The sequence below is a fragment of the Rhinolophus sinicus genome, linkage group LG09 (genome assembly GCF_036562045.2).
Source record: "Rhinolophus sinicus isolate RSC01 linkage group LG09, ASM3656204v1, whole genome shotgun sequence".
In the NCBI taxonomy this organism is placed as follows: Eukaryota; Metazoa; Chordata; class Mammalia; order Chiroptera; family Rhinolophidae; genus Rhinolophus; species Rhinolophus sinicus.
The window spans coordinates 11,035,967-11,053,430 of NC_133758.1; the positions used below are offsets into that span (position 1 = coordinate 11,035,967).

The 17,464-nt window shown below is 42.6% G+C and overlaps 1 long non-coding RNA gene across 3 annotated transcripts in view; it reads left to right on the top strand.

The window, feature by feature from the left end:
• The window catches only part of LOC109446175 (uncharacterized), a 246,233-nt gene that overhangs the window by 144,160 nt on the left and 84,609 nt on the right, over positions 1-17,464 (top strand). For all 3 annotated transcript variants that reach the window (XR_012498722.1, XR_012498723.1, XR_012498724.1), the window contains one exon: positions 7,116-7,323. This is a non-coding gene — a long non-coding RNA (uncharacterized LOC109446175). The remainder of the gene's footprint in view (positions 1-7,115; positions 7,324-17,464) is intronic.

Genomic DNA, 17,464 nt, shown 5'->3' on the forward strand with positions numbered 1-17,464 from the left:
TACAAAAGTACAGCAAATAGCCAGGCCTCAGTTTTTGCTCTCACTGTGTCCCTGGAAACTATGTTATAAAGTAGATTATTGTGGAAGGCAGGGTCAACCTTAAATGATTTGAAGGTTACTTGCTTGTTTCACAGGATTTAAGGACCAGAGTAAGAATATACAATTTATGTAAAAAAATCCACAATATCTATAAGTCTTTATAATCATATGAATAGTAAAATTGTGTTCAAGGTCATAAAACAACCATAAATGTACTGGGTATGTTGATTTTAAAATAGACACTAATATATTACAGAATGTAACTACATTAAAAATATAACTTTACTATATCATAAATTTGACTCATTTCTAATATGCTAGCTGTATGAAACATACAATTAACATTAAATTTGTTTGACTTATAATTCTGAGTTGCCTTTGAAATGTGCTTTGGATAACCTATGTCTCAAAATTTCTCAACAACACTGTGAAGGGCAGGTTGAACAGCCATTTTTGGTTTTTCTGCAGAGCTATCTCTTGCAGTTAACCAAGGAGGTATTATTCCTCAGGGTTACTCTCAAAGCTGGAATCATTCTTTTTATGGCAGCATCTTCAGACATTTAAAGACAGGCTGTATGAATTGTGTGGACTTTGAGGTTAGCTGTCTGTGGAGTCTGTTCCTCTTGTTCCTCTTGGTTGCCTCTCTTGTCAGTTTTTGATTGCCCCAAACCACACCCGGTTCCCAGAGCCTCCTCCCCACCCTGCATTTTGTGGGGTGGGGGTGGGGGGCACAGTGGGTGAGGGGCAGGGTCCTCCTCCTGCCGCAGAGCCTAAAGTTGGGAGAGCTCCCTCCCTGCCCCTTGACAGCCGGCCTGAGGGAAAGGACTCAGCTCTGCTAGGCTGACCCTCTAAGTCTAGGGCTGAATCTCCAGGGAGTGATGCGAAGACACAGGGTCTGCTGATAATCTGTGTCCCCTTGGCCTTGAGTGTCAGTAGAGGCCCTGTCCTAGAGTCATTCTTGCCGCTGCCCAGCCTTCCTGGGTTCCTGACCATTGTCCAAGTCCAGTTGTTCAGCCATCCCGTTGAGCCTGTGTGCCACCTGGCATCCTTCCGATAACTGTCCTTGTGCTTAGGTTAATGCAGCTGGCTTCTGTGGTTTGCAGCTATCTGTTGTGCCAGGAGCATTGGAAGGTGAAGCCTGGTATGGGCAGTGGCTTACATTCGCATGGGCAGCGGAGCCCCTGAATGACGCTGAGATGCTAACCTATGGTTCTCGGGTGTTTCCTTTTCACACGTGGCTGCCATTCTTGTTGCAGTAACTTTGGGCATTTTTTATGAAAGCATTCTCATATACTGCTTTGTCAGCAGACCTGACGTCAAAGGTCCTTAGTATGAGTTTTTCCAGGCCAATAGCTTGCTTCTCTCTCCTCTTTCTCTCCCCCTCCCTCCCTCCCTCCCTCCCTCCCTCCCTCCCTCCCTCCCTCCCTCCCTCCCTCTCTCTCTCTCTCTCCCTCCCTCTCCTCCTCCCTCCCTCCCTCCCTCCTGCTCCCCCTCTCTCCCTCTCCCCCTCTCTTTCATCCCCACACCTAACACTCACCTCTTGGTTACTAGTTCATTATTATGTGGCTGGTTCAACACCACTATTGGCACCAGTAGACATTCAAACATTCAGGCCTGGGTATTTGGATTCAGGCCCCCTGCCTAGAACTCTCTTCTTTTTTTTTGCTGAGCTTCTCATCCTGAACTGCCTTTTTACTGCTGGCATCTGGCCTCAGCTGGAGAACTCTGAATGCAGTACCCCAGTTCGAATTTTAACAAGGGGTAGAGGTCTCTATTTCTTTCCTCCCTAGAGGCCCTGTGCTCCTTGTGCAAACCTCCCACCCTCACCCTACCTGAGGACGTGCATACAGGATTGACATTTAAGTTGCTAAAGGGCCACTCTGGGGACGTGTTTAGAACAAAGAGGTCAGCTCTGAAGCTATAAAATGCAATGTCTTCCAGTGACACCAGGAGCAGTTCCTCTGACACAACGACACAAATGGAACTGAGAATCTTGAATGTGAGCCTTAACTCACCTGGAGGTTTTGGTCCCGTCTGCTTCACTGCTGGTCGTGGGGGGCCCCACGTGGACAGAGGCAGGTCCTATTTGTCCTCAGAAATCCTGTACTTAGCCCACAGCATCTGCTTGCCCACATCTTTTGGGAATGGATTCTTCCTTTCATTGTCTACAACCAGGAAGTGAATTCCCTTAGTTATCAAATCCCTTAGTTATCAAATAAAAAAAAATCTACCTAAGGGGTTCACAGGTTTGGGTCTTTGGCTCTATCATCCTTGCAAAATTCATCAGAGTTGAAATTATATAAAACAGAATATGTTTATTAATTTATAATGTGTCATTCCCTAGTGCACCTGTCTGAAAATGGCACTCTCTTCCTGGGTATTTCCCAGGAAACTAAATTCAGATGAGAACACCACTGGGTGAATGTATAATTAGACTCCAAAGGGAGTTGTATGTTCCTAAGGGGTATTTCTAACAAGCTATGGAAGCTTAACAGAAATACCTTTTTTCTCTCTAGGGAGAAAGAGTATTTCTGTTCTGCGATTGTCTGCGAGAAAATAGCACAGCAGCTGAAGCTTGATTTGGGGGCTTCTAGCCTTTATGTTGCATGTGTTTACTTTTTTTTCAATGCCCTGTCCTCCCCTGAATTCAGAAAGCCTATACAGCTCACAACAGTGTCAGATAATGGCTATTTTTACCTTGGTATGAATTCAAGTCTACGTATTCCCTTTCCAAGGCATTTAAAAATTGGACGCTCACCTCAAAATGTGAATCCCAAACAAAGTGCTGTTTCCTACAGAAGGAAAGCTGAGGCTGAGAAATTGTGGGGGGAAGTGTTTCTTAGTCAGAATGCAATTCGTAAGTGTCACTGACACCATCCCATGTGAGTAGACTCCTACCCTGTCTCTGAGTAAGATTCTGTTTCTGCTTTAAAGATCCACGACTGTCTGTGTGGAGTTACATAACTGCTGGGTGTGTTTTCTAGCAGAGACACTGACATTGTTCTTCAGCTATGTTTTTCTAAACGCCATGAGGACATTCACACATCTTTGCCTCTTGATTCTTCAATTTCCTAAGTACATTTCCTGCCAGTACATTATACATTTACGTATTTAGTGTTTCTCTCTCAGTAAATAGTTGTTAAGAAGTGAATGAATTGCTGACTGTTAATCCCAGGATCAGAGGTGGTTTCTCCTGGATTATTTTTGTTAGCTGGGCCTATTCTTTCCTTTGTTTTCCTCTTCCTCCTTTTATTTTTTCTTATGTTTTTTCCTAAAATGAACATTTATTGAGGATTTCAAACCCTGGAATGGAAAAGGTTCATTCTGGAATGTTTTTTTATGGTCCCATAGTGTTATCCATGAATGAGAATCTTCTTTCCCAGATGCTGGTCTTTTTTGCTGGTGGGTTCTTCGTGTCTTAGAATCTACAGCTCTTAGTTCGTTGATTATACCGTCGCTCTTTCCATCCAGCTTGAAGGATGACAACAGTGAAAAGACTTAGTGCGTGAAGACAGCAGTTGTCTGAGTCTGATTCTCTTTTGCAGCCCCCGTGTCTGGCACACCAAAGGCATTCAGTAAATATTCGTTGAATGAGTGGATGTGAATGAATGAATGAATGAATGAGATGTGTAGGAAAGGCACTTTAGGGCTGGAATGCATGGAAAAGCCAAACGCCTACCAAGCTCATTTTTCAAATGTTATAAATTTCGTTTCTTCTCCCTAGTTCAAGATCCTTTTCTACTGTCCTTACTTAGACAGAAAGGGAAATGAGAACAAATGTACCAAATTATGGTTTTATAGCTGATCATTAATGATCATTTATCTAAAATATAAGAACTGTAACTTAGCATCAAAATGACTATCATTATAGCAAATCAGGAAATGTGTTTATAATGATGACTTTGCTTTCCCCCTAAGTTTATTAATTTTAAAATAACTGGTATACATTCATATGTTAATTCTTTTAATAAAAGATATATCCAAGGAAAAGTCACGTGTTTCAATGTCTAGATATAACCACAATTCCAGGTTTCTTGTGTAGTGTCGTAGTTCATTTCTACATAACAGATATTTAGTTGTTCTTTTTAAAATATATAAATGGTAACATACAATACTCATTGTTCTTCATCTTGCTCTTTTTATTTAATGTACAATTTAGAGATTATTTCATTTTACTGCACAGTGAGCTGTCTTATTTCTTTAACAGCTGGGAATTATTTTATTGTGTATATCTATGGTATGTGTCTATTGATACATATTTAATTTGTTTCCAATTATTGCAGTTACAAATAACATCATTTTATACATGCACACATATAACTGTAGCATAAAGTTCTAGAAGGGGAATGGCTGGGTCAAAGGGTATATGCATTTGTAATTTTGACAGATAATGACAAATTGCTTTTCTTGAAAGTTGTACCATTTCTACCGTACCTGTAATGTCTTCAGTAATAATTCTCATTATTGGTATGAATGTTGCTGTCTTCTTATTCTTCTCCAAAAGTGTCTTATTAAACTTTTTGATAACTTGCCAACCTTTTGAGTAGAAAAACAATCTCACTGTCATTTTAACTTTTGTTTCTCTCTCTATGAGGGAGGTTGAACATTTCTTCAGAGGTTTAAGATTCATTTGTATTTCCTTTGCTGGAAAGTGTTCTTATCCTTCCCCCATTTCCATTAGGCTCTTTTTCTAGTGTTGTTCATTTTTTAGACTTTTTATATATTCAAAACATTGGTGAAAGTTACTGTTGCTGACAGAGCTCGACTAGGGTTAACGCTGCTGGAAAATACTGTATCAAATTATACTTTAAGGACTTAAAATTCACATGCCATTTTACTGTTTCTAAAAATGAAGATGCATTTAGAAACATACCTATAATAATAGATTCTTTAAACAGTATTTCACAAATACAGTTAATGCCAGTGCGTAAACATGCAATTCACACATATTGAGAGCTTGAGGAGATCTTAGATTATCTACTCTCTCAGTTTATCGGTAAGAAACTAAGGGCAAGGAAACTTGGTCCTTTGGCAGCAACTAACAATTAGCCAGGTTCGAACTAGTTTGCACGGTAAAAACTGTATTGGCTCACTTAAAAGGAAACCCAGAGTCAGTATAGGCTTCAGGGCTGGCTGATCCAACCAGTTCAACAGCATCAGCAGAGACCCAGGTTATTTCCCACCAAAGGGCAGTTGCCAGTAGTAATCCAGGGCTACCTCTTCCTTATTCTCCACCAACAGCGGGGAGAAAATGCTGCTTCTATAAAGTCTCTCAGAAGCCTGAGCCAAACCTTACTGGAAGTCCACAACAAACCTCATATCTCATTGGCCCTGAGTAAGTCCTATGACCCTCCCTGAGCCAATCATTGGCAAGGAGATGGCTCACCCTCAGACCAATCAGGACTACCCCTGAAGCTGGGGGTCAGGTCAGCATCCAGTGAGGTGGGTGGGCTACTGGGAAGGGCTGGGTGCCCAAGCAAAATCAGAAGTCTGTGCTATGTGTAATACGTAAAATAGCATTAATGAGGGTTTCTTCATTGTTTTAACTTAGGTAGCATAAAAAATAAAATAGATTCAGTTGCAATCTGTATCAGTCAGGGTTCTCCAGAGAAACAGAACAATAACACACACACACACACACACACACACAAAGAGAATTATTTTAAGAAAGTGTCTTTATTGTAGGGCCTGGGAGGTCTCAAATCTATAGGGCAGAACAACATGCTGGAAACACAGGTAGGAGTTGATGATGCAGTCTTGAGATAGGATTCCTTCTCCAGTAAACTATGGTGTTTGTTCTGAAGGCCTTCAACTGCTTGGATGAGGCCCACCCACATTGTCAAGGGTAATCCCTTTTACTCAAAGGCAACAGATTATAAACCTTACTCACAGCTACAGAATGCTTTTATGGCAGCATCTGGACTGGGCTTTCCCTGAACCTGCCTCTGGCTGATAAACCACTCATATGATGATGATGATGGTGGTGGTGGTGGTGGAGATGATGGTGATAATCCACTCATGTGACAGCACCTATGAACATATACAGTATACATGTTAGGCATGTGGCTTGACAAATATTCTGTAACAAATTATGGGATTTTAGGTCAAGCATCTCTTGGATAATTTGATATCTATTTTGGGTGTTATATGTAGTTATTAGAGTGCTTTAAACATCTTTTCCATAATCTGAGATTCTTTTTCCTTTATGAGAAGTGGATAATTTTAGTATGTTGGTAATTTTGGTTTCTACATGCTGTGATAGTCCTTGTTCGTCTTAAAGTTTAGGAAAGTTTAGGCTGTTTCTACCCCAGAAGCCACTCTAATCTAGTGGCTAACCCCAAATTGTGGACTTAGTTATTCTTAGGAGGCAAAAACAAACAAACAAACAAACAAACAAACAAACAAACAAGACAGTCTCCATTAATTCTGAGAGGGAGTTTTAAGTAAAAGGCTACTGATTGGCTGTCAGCATGTCATCCTGCCTTATCGTAAAATCTTTCTGATTCATTGGAGACAATAGTGCAGGGTGGTGGTGGATGGGAATGTTTACACGAGGGTGTGGAAAGAACAAAGAGACTGGGGAGCAGCCAAATTAGTGCAATTTAGGAATTCTTGCCTGGTGCAGAGCCAGCAGGAAGAATTTCCTTCCTTCAGGTATTTTAACAATTAATTGTTAAAGCAAAAATAAATGAAAGGTGACCGATTTCCCTCCCTGGTTGTGTCTCAGATCTGGAAGCCCTTTCTTCTCCTTTATTGGGCCCTCATCACACTGGATGTCCCTGGGAAGGGACAGTGTCCTGCTACGTCAGTTGTTTACCACCCTACTTTAAACCTGGGATGGGGAAACCTCTCTGCTAGGGCTGGAGATATTGTTTCCACCTCCTGATGAATCTGAACTTCTTTCTCTCTGATAGACAGTCTTCCAATAGCTCCCTGGGCATTTTGTAGAGATTATTGTCCTCATAGCGTACCTGCTTGATGAGAGAGTAATTGTTCTTGAACATCTCTCTTGGCTCAATTAAAAAAAAAAAGATAAAATGTTGAAAGTTGGACATGCCTGTGACCCTGTCTTCCAGGTCCCCCAGCTGTTCGGGCAGTGCTTCCAGACTGCAGGTATTGGAGACACAACCCACCTCAGACACTTGCAGCTGGGAGGCTGGGCTGAGCTGGCTGCAACGAGCCCAGCGGAGGAGAAGAAGCGCCCTCCTGTGGCCGAAAGTAAGACTGCCCGCAGAGAGAGGGGCGCGGAGGAAATGTTTTCACTGCAAGTATCCTTGCTCTCAGGTATAAACAAAGCAAACCCGACCTTCAGCCTCTGCTGCTCTATCATCTTGACTTTGCCTTTCTCAAAGGGGAGAATGATGGACGCTGGGGAAGGAAAAAAAGAGCTAAGGATTTTTCTTGTTTCAGCTTTTATGCACTGCCACCCATCACTTGCCTCCCCCCCAGCTCTCTGGCTGACCCAAACCTTTTCTGGACCACCCCCTACCCCACGCCACGCCATCCACCCTATTTGGCCTCCTTGTTTATTGTGAGCCTGATTTGATTTTACCGTCCAGTGAAATAAGTGGTTTATTTGTCTGCCTTCTCCGCCAGATTGTATTTCCTAGAGGACGCGGGTCACTTCCCGGTTATGCCTGCATCCTGCCTCGCATATTCCATACAGTATGTGCTGAAAATAGGCTCATAGTACATTGAATAGCAGAAAGGAACGTCTTGGTCATCTGGGAAGAGTCCTGTATAATTGTCTGCTTGCCGTTTAGGATGATTGTTGGGAGCCAAGAGCAGCAGGCCGGTTGTCAACGTTGGTTCTATCAACTCCCACAATTGACTGAGATTTCACAACATGGCCTAGCTCACATGTTTTCACTTGAAGCATTCCTTTTGTCTTCGGGATAACTCAATGAATTAGACGGGGTAGGTGTCACCGTTTTTATTTTTTAAATCAGGAAAGTGTTTAGAAAGTGCAGGGGACTTACCCAAGGTGCCTGGACAGGAAGTGACGGCTTGCACTCTGTTCCTCTTGTCTCTTTGCCCAGTGCTCTGACGTCTCTCCATCCAACCTGGGTACGTAAATGACCCACCTACTTGCCCAGGGTCTTCAGGGAGCTGAGGTAGCTATTTTCCCCTATGAATTTTGGTCTCATCCCCAGCTGGCTGGTGACTCACTGAGCAAATGACATCAGGCAAGTCATTAACCTGTACCTACATCTCAGTTCCTTCATCCTGAAAATAAAGATGACAGTAGGTGCCAGCTGCCTCGAATGGTGTTGTGAAGATTAATGAGATGATGCAAGGAAGTGCCCTGAGCTCCTGGGGATGAAAGACTTAGCAGAAGCACAAAGTCTAATTGTAATTTCTTAACAGTTTCAAAAAAGCCTCTGGGAAGGCTAGTTCTTGCTTCTAAATTTGGAGAGGAAATCTGTGTGGGACCGGCGCGTTGCTCTCTTCTGGGGGTCCCAGCAGCTCCCGTCTCCTGCTGTTGCCGGTCTTAACGGCTCTGCTCTGATGCAGCAGCGCTCGGTCTACTCTCAGGTCTCATCCACCATAGAGGGAGAGCCCGCCAAAGGGCTCAGGGCCCTGGTCCCTTCCTTCACACTCAGAGGAAGGAGCAGGGGTGGCCTATTTTGGACAGGCATCCGATGGGGATCTACCCATTTTAGGGAACTTGGGAGCAGTCCCTGATCTAAAGGCGGGAATGTGGTTTAGGTCAACAGGAATGGAAGAAGTCTGCTGGGACCTTTCAGGAAAGGTTTTTCCTCCCTGGCAAGAGGAAGGTCCAGAAGAAAGCCTGTCGTAGTCCTGTCCTCAGCATCCTGCCTCTGCGTGCCGTGTTTGATCTGCTCCTGGGAGCTACTGTTGCTGTCTTACAACCTGAGAATTGCAGCAACGTTGGCCCTGACACCACCAAGTCACCGAGGCACCATTGGAGTCATTGTTTGTGAGAAAATGAAATCTTTGCCATTGTTAGTACATGCTCTGTGACTCAGAGACAGACTCATTACTGACACACGGCCATGTACGTCGCTGTGTGGCTGTAGCTATGCAATCTCTAACCTGAGATATTACTGTCGAGGTTTTGGAACACTGGATTTTACGCACAAAATCTTTGGCTTTGCTCATTGTTGCTCCTGCTTTGATTTCCTCCTGGCCACTCTCTCCCCTCGTAAAACAATCTCTCCTATGCACAGGAATAAAATCAGTGCTAGCGCTGGCTCCCAACAGTAAGGAGACGAGTTTGGTCTTTGCTATGGCCCATTGCTCAGCTTCCTCATGCAGATATCCAGAGCTCTCAGGGTCCCTGCCTCTCTACCCTGTTTCTCACCCCCATCAGTGCTGCCAGGGCCAGACACCCTTCTTTCATGCAAAACCCTCTCTTTCATGTCCTGCTTCTTTAGAGCCCTCACTGGTGACGGCTTAATGTATTACTTTCGCGGATGGCTCTGGCATCTTCATATGGTGGGGAAATTGTGCACAATTCTGGGCACTATTGTGAAGGAGCCAGCTAAGTTATTGTCCCACTGCCCTTTTCTCTTCTGTCCTCTACTCATACAATGTTTCAAGTAACTCGTACCTTCTCGTTGTTCAGCAGGGTACCATTCTTAATTCTAAGGGATTCAGCTGTCTCCTTTCTGAAATGGGGGTAACAGTGTTTTGTCTGATCAGAGACAGAGGATTCTATGTTCCACTCTCTGCTTCCTCTCTGGCTCTGTATTCTGTGCTACCCAGGCACCATCAGAGCCCTTTCTTCCTGTTCTACAAAAATTGTCATCACTTTGGTACCCTGATTGATGCTGCAGTGGATAAAAGTGTCTCGATGAAGAGGATTTATCTCCTTTGGGTTATCCGAATTTTCAGAGAGCATCTGTAGGAGAAGTGCTGAGAAGTTTGAGACCGCTTCTGGAACTCAGTGTGGACAGTCAGCTACTCTACCTGGGTGACCAGTCCACTCCCAACATGAGCACAATCTAGTTTTCAGTTGATTTTCTCTTGTTTCAGATTTGCTGTGATTAAGGTGCTCAGAATTAGCCAAGGCCTTCCACATTTAATGATTAGTGGTGGAAAGGAAATAAGAAGATGAACTGCTTGTCTCAGAAAGCCACAGAACTGTAAAAGCAAGTGGAGATTTCCTTGTTTCCCCATTCTGGCTGACTCACTGTGTTTGCTTCCATGTGTTAGGTGGATCCCCTATGGTTCTTGGTTTTTGCTGGGTTATCTTATGTAGTATGTGTCCTTTATATTTGACTTGCACCACTTCTCTATTCTCCTGTGTGTGTGCTCCAAAGGTGACCCTTCTGTTGTGTATATTGTCCTGTTAAAGTTGAATTTTAATTGCCGGTAGGTGGGATTGACTCCTAGGCTGACTAGTTGTGAGACTTGGCTCTGCCCACAGTGGATGATCTGCTGCGTGAGGGTTGACCGCTCAAATGAGGCTTCGCCCCTATGGGCTCTTGTGCCTGTAGGCAAGTGGAAATTTCCTACCCACCTCTAGGGAAGGAGTCTGTCTTCCTGAGACCTGTAGGAAGCCAGCAGTTACCTTGAAATGTTTAATGGAATAATAAAACAGCTGAGCTAATTAAAACATCCCCTAAATACCACAAATTGGGAAGATTCGTCATGAAAAAGATGCTTCCAGGACCATTGTTTGCCTGTAAGGATGTGATTTCAAATGATAAAGTTGACTGGAGAACCTCCTAGGCAGTAAGTCATTTGGGAGAAGACCTTAAGAGGGCTTTCTCTGTGTGTGAGACTGAAATATGTGTATTGGTTAGCATTTCAATACAGTGAAACTTAGTTCTCCCAGAGAATGAAATGTGCTGGTTCTCAGGTAATTAGAACTCCTTCCCAAGCCCAAATGAGAAGTTGGCTTTGCCTTAGGCTTGGAAAGAGAGTCAAGTATCTGTGGAAGCCAATAGACATCATACCCGTGAGCCAACTCATTAAGATGAATAACATATGAATAAACAGAATTCCTGTTGAGGGATGTAGTATGTATATACAATCATTGATGACATGGCTGTATGCACGTGAGTCTCCCCTTTTCAGATGAACATTTACTTTTGACTCTTAAGACTTAGGTTCCCTGTCGTACCCTCAGTGATTAATGATGTCCTGGTCCTTCAAACACTCCAAGGCTGGCTCTGGTGACGGGCTGTTCCTTTGCTTGCCCTGAGGTAATCATGGATGGGAACGGCATTAATAGACCATGGAATAGCTGGCACCCATATATGGATGGACTAATTTAGAGTGGCGACAAAAGAAACCCAGTTTCTTGTTTGGTAATTGGCCATGAAGGGAGCCAATACTAACAGACTTAATGAGCCACTTGTCCTAAATCACTGTTTTGTGTGTGATGTGATGACAGGTGCAGAAAGAATAGGAGTAATATCCAATGTTTGTTCTATAATATTCTTAACAAATATTTTGGAGGCCCTGCTGTGGGCCAGGTAGTGTGCTCTGCTCTGAGAAGGTTTGGGCAGAGGTAAGACTAAAAGACGAACAAGACCTTCTTCTGATCTGGATGGAGTTTATTTGGAGAAAGAAGCACTTAGGTCCCATACCCTCTTTTACTCACTTCAGGAAAAGACCTAGAAATCATTGAGGTTTAAAATGCAGGGATGTGCAGGACCGTCATGTAAAGACTCATTGTGAAAATGCCCAACTGGCTGAGGTGTGGTAGAAAATGCAGGTAAAAGTCACTGTATTTGTTTCCTAGTGCTGTTGTAACAAAGTGCCCACCACTGAAAGTGCCCAAAAAACAAAACAAAACAAAACAAAACAAAACAAAACAAACAAAACACACAGAAATTTATTCTCCTAGTTCTGGAGACCAGAAGTCCAAAGTCAAGGTATCAGTGGGGTTGATTCCTTCTTGGGCCTCAGAGAGAACATCTGTTCATGCTTCTCTTCTAGCTTCTTGGGGTTGCTGGCTTCCTTGGTGTTCCTTGGCTTGCGGTTGCATAACTCCAATCTGCATCCATCGTCATGTGGCCTTATTCCTGTGTGCCTGTCCATTCGGGCACCGTGCCCCTTTATGTCTGTAATCTCAGAAGTGTGTGCCGTTTAATTTTGAGGAGAAATGGAAGAAGGTGAATTGGTCTTGTTATGTAAAAAACAAAACAAAACTGGGAGAAGTATACTTTTTAAATAAGTTTTAGGTGCACAAAACAATGTAATAGTTAGACATTTATCATTTATATCTCTCACACTGTGTCAACTCCCCTCCCCCATCCACTACCCCTCTGACATCGCACGCAGCCATTACATTTCCACTGTCTACAGTCATAATGCTGTACTCCACTTCTTGTAACTATACACATAATATATAAACTTGTAGTTGACATTCATTGTTGTTCAGCTTCAGCTTCAGGTGTACAGTGCAGTGATCAGGCATCTACATCATCCCTGAGGTGGTCTCCCTAACAAGACAGGTGTCCATCGGATACCCTACAAAATCTTTACAACATTATTGATTACATTCCCCAAATTGACTTTCGTATCCCTGTGGCAATCTTGTGGTTACCGACTGTGCTTTCTAATCCCCTCACCTTCTCCTTTATCCCCACCCCCCTCCCATCTAGCAACCCTCAGTTTTTCCTCTATGTCTCTGAAACTTTTTCTGATTAGTTCATTCATTTATTCTTTTCTTTAGATTCCACATATAAGTGAGATCATGTGGTATTTGTCTTTCTCTGTTTGACTTATGAAAAGTGAGTTTTTGATGAAGCGTCAGTAGTCATCATTCTGTTCATCCCAGTTGGTTAGTTTCTCTCCTTAAGGGAAGCTCATTTTTGTTGTACTAGTCAGGGTAGGCTAAGTTATACTGCAGTAATAAGCAACCCCAACATCTCAATGGCTTAACGCTACACAGTTGATGTCTGTTGCATGTCCGCTCTCATCTCTAGCCCAGGCTGCAAGCCAGCAGGAGGACCCTACTTACTACAGACACTCAGAGACCTAAGCAGACAGAGGTGCCCTCTTGGCACAGACTTTAAGGATCACTGCAGCAGGGGCTGGGGACTTGGCAAATCCTGCGTTGGCTGTTAAGGCTCCTGCTGCGGTTTCATTAGCTCCGTGCAGTCACAGAAGCAGGTCTAACTATAACAAGGTGGAGAAAAGCAGTCCTACTGTGCTCCCGAGAGGAAGAGAGCCAGCACATTTGTGAACGGCCACAATGTCTCCCATATGGAGACGAGGATTTCTTCAGCTCCAGAGTTCCTACACGTGGACCTCACAATTCTTTTCAGTTTGAGAGGGAGAATTCTGCCATGTAGCATGGAACTTTGGCCAAACAACTGAATATAATGCTGAACAAACTCTTAGAACATGGCTATGTGTGATAATGCTGTTTATCAGCAAAGACTTAGAGAAGGACAAAGGATATATGGTCATCCTTTGAATAGTCTTATAATTGGTATTTACTAATTTAGGTTCCTCAGTGTGCTAGTTAATATAGACAGTATAAACATAATCTATCTACTTAAGCTTGCTGTTTATCTAGTTTATTCAGTTAGGCCTTATTGGAAAACTTGGCCAAGGAGAGTTAAGTAGTACAATGGATGTGACTGTCATTTAGATGGTCACATTTCTGCCATGGTGGCATTTTTTAATCTAGTCTATCTTTGGCTAGAAGGAGCCTATAGAGTCTTCTTCTATTTTGTGAGTTCCTATTTCTGCAACCTCATGTGCCTTTGTGTTTTTCTCTGTGAGATAAAATTATTTTCTTTTCCTTCATAGGCAAGTATTTCGCCAGGAGGGAAACAAACCAATTAAGGCGATGCTAAAGGATGATCCCTAATCAAGTTCTATTTTAAGGGACCCTCAATACTTACTAATGCACTCTAACCGTGAGAGTGGCATTGAGAGGAGAAGAGGAGAAATAAGCACTAGCCTCCATCTTAGTAAGCCTAAAATTTTGTTTTGTGTTTTCATCAAAATAAAGGGATTGCACTCGAGCAATTTCTACTTGTGCTGTTATACATCTGCAACAAAAGAACAACTTGGAATAACGAATAGTCTACCATCACAGTAGGAAATGATGCTATGGCGAGGCTCTCGATAATGGTGTACTTAATAATTAGAAATATGAGCAGGAATTGACCTTCCAAGTTGGATATATGATTTTTCACTTTACCTGCTCTCTGTCACAGTGGGTGCTGTCACAGAGACTGTGCCTAAAAGCCCTGATAAAGACTTCTCTGCCAAGTCCCATAAATAATCGGTTTTCTGAGTGTGCCTGCAGTGTACATGGCATATGCTTAGATTTATGTGGGCGTCTGGATGTGGTAAGTGGCCTCCAGTTTACAGAGGATTTCTACCCAGTTTGGAGGTAAGGGGCACATTGTGAATATGGCAGCATGCCAGCGTCCTCCAGAAATAGCCTCCTGGTCCTTTGAGAGGAGATTAACCTGGGTTATGTAAGGTCTCTGATAATGAAATTCTAGCCAGTGACACCTAGTTTCACAAAATCCTTGCACATATAGTGAAATTAGGATTTCCGGACAGAACAGAAGACTGGCACTTTGAAAACACAATTACTCAGTATGTCTTGGATGACTCATGTGAGCTGTCCTTACTAGGTTTTACTACGCACTGTGAAGGCCAGCTTTGAACCTCCAGGGCTTAAGGTGTAGACGGGATAGCAACACTGAAGAATGGTTCAGAATGTGTGCAGAGCTCTTTGTATGTTATGATTTCCAGAGGAGCCGGTGACACCAACATCTGAGGTGAGTATTTCGCATACAGCTGTCTTTTGCTGGTTTTAGGTCTGTGCTTTGCATGTTTCAACGTGTGTGAAATGGTTGGCATGAAGGCGCCTAGCAGTGTCTGCACATGGTAGGTGGTGCATAGTTGGCAGTTTCCTCCTCCTTTCCCTTTCCTACAGTCTGTAGCTCAGCTACAGCGATGCCAGCCTGGAGCGTGTGATCAGGCCCTATGTTCCCTCTTGGGTGTAATTAACATTCATCTTCAGCTAATGCCCCTCATTTGAGAATCTCATCCCTCACCATCATGCAGTCCAACAGTCAAGTCCCAAGAAGTCATTGGCAAATATAAAAATGTAGGTTGATGAGGCTAATCCTGGAAGTGAGTACCAGGTCGGACAGTTAGTGCCCCTCAGTAGGCCAGGGAAGAATAGCAATTAGAATAAGGGAATTTCACTGCATATGGGCCTGGCAGGGAGACAGAGAGGACTGTGTCAAGATCCTGGGGCAGCCGGGGAATGTCAAGTACAAGAGACAAAAGGTCTCTTGTTCTTTGAAGGTTAATTCACCTACAGAAAGGGGGACTTCACCGGCATGGTACCTCCACTCCATATGGCAGCAGAGTGTCAGGCACCTCTCTGAATGTGGTCATTTTGCTGTGGTGCCTTAGGACCAATGACTTAGTGCTGTTTTCAACAAGCACATACCTTTCTCCATTCTCAGTACCCTCCCTGCACCGCCCACAGCAATGGGGTCATATGAATGGAAGCGTCTCTTCTCAGCCATCTGGTGATTCATTCTTCCCTACCCCCTGCCTGGAGCTGTGAGAGCTGCTCACAGCCTGCCAAGTCAGCGGGAGAGGACTGTTGCTGCCTGCCACCTGCCAGACAACAGGGCATCTTCCGAGGCCCTCTCCATACACTCAAAACATGTGAAATGGCTGAGTCAAAATAAAATAAAGAATCCCACAAAAATGAGCACACTAATTAATTAGTTAGTTAGTTAGTTAATTAATTAGTAAACGGGAGTGTGTATTGTAGATCCAGCCAAAGTGACAGCCATAGAAAGGATTCATAGTTGTTGTTTTTTTTTTTAATGTTAAAATAGATCTTTAAAACTGGGCTGTGTAAGGTTTGTATTGGTTTCCTAGGATTGCCATAGCAAATTACCACAAAGTGGGTGGTTTAAAGCAACAGAAATTTATTTTCTCACAATGCTGGAGACTAGAAGTCTGAAATCAAGGTGCGGGCAGGGTTCCTTCTAGAGGCTTTGAGGGAAGATTTGTTCCCGGCCTCTTTCCCAGCTTCTGGTGGTTGCCAGCCATCCTTGATGCTCCTTGGCGTATAAATGCATCACTTTAATCTCTGCCTCATTGCCACATGGCGTTCTCCCTGTGTGTCTCTGTTTTTGTGTCCAGATTTCTCTCTTCTTATAAGGACGCCAATCATTGCATTAGGATCCACCCTAATCCACTATGATCTCATCTCAACTTGATTACATTCAAAAAGACCCTATTTCCACCTAAGGTTACATTCATAGGTACTACGGTTAGGACCTGAATATATCTTTTTGGAAGACACAATTCAACTCACAACAAGGCTCAAATATAAAAAAAAAGATCACCTTTTCCAATGAATGGTACTAGAACATTGGCTATCCATAGGCCAAAAAAAAAAAAAAAAAAAAAAGAAAAAGAAAAAGAAACAAAAGAAAAAGGAGCCTCAATTCACAACTAATAGTTTATAAAAATGAATAAATAAATAAATAATAACAATAATAATAATGATAATAATAATAAAAGCCTTAAAATGCATTATAGATCTAAATGTAAAACTTAAAATCAGAAAGGTTTTAGAAGAAAACGTGGAAGAAAATCTTTGTGACCTTGAATTGGCAAAGATTTCTTAGAAATGACACCAAACGCAGAATCTCTGAGAGAACAAATTGATGAATTGGATTTAATCAAAATAAAAAACTCCTACCTTCAAAATACACTGTTAAGAGAATGAAAAGACAAATCAGAGGCTGGGAGAAAATTTTTGCAAAGCACATACCCGATGAAGGACTTGTATCTAGAAAATGAAAATAAAACTCAAAATTCAAAAATAAGAATACAAATAACTCAATTAAAAATGGGCAAATACATCTGGAGAGTCCACTAAAGAAGATATATGGATAGAAAATATGCACATGAAAAGATGCTCAACATTAGTCATCATTAGGGTATTACAAAGTACAACCACATTGAAATACTGTAACACTCATATTGTAATGACTAAAATGAAAACAACAACAACAACAACAAAACCACAACAAAACTGACCATACCAAGGACCAGTGAGATATGGAGGAAGTGGAACTCTCATGTAGTGCTGGTGGGAATGTCCAATGGTGAAAAGTCTTTGGAAAACAGTTTGGCTGTTGAAAAGACAACACGCTTTTCTACCATGTGATTACAGCCATTTCACTCGTAAGTATTTACCCAAGAGGAAACAAAATATATGTCCACACAAAGACTCATACATAAATGTTCATCGTAGCTCAATTTATAATAGCCCACAGCTGCAAACAACCCAAATGTTCAACAACATATGAATTGCCATGGACTGAATTGTATCTCCCTCAAATTCGTATGATGAAGCCCTAACCCTCAAAATGAACTGTATTTGGAGTAAGAAAGTAATTAAGGTTAAATGAGGTCATATGTGTGGGGCCCTAGCATG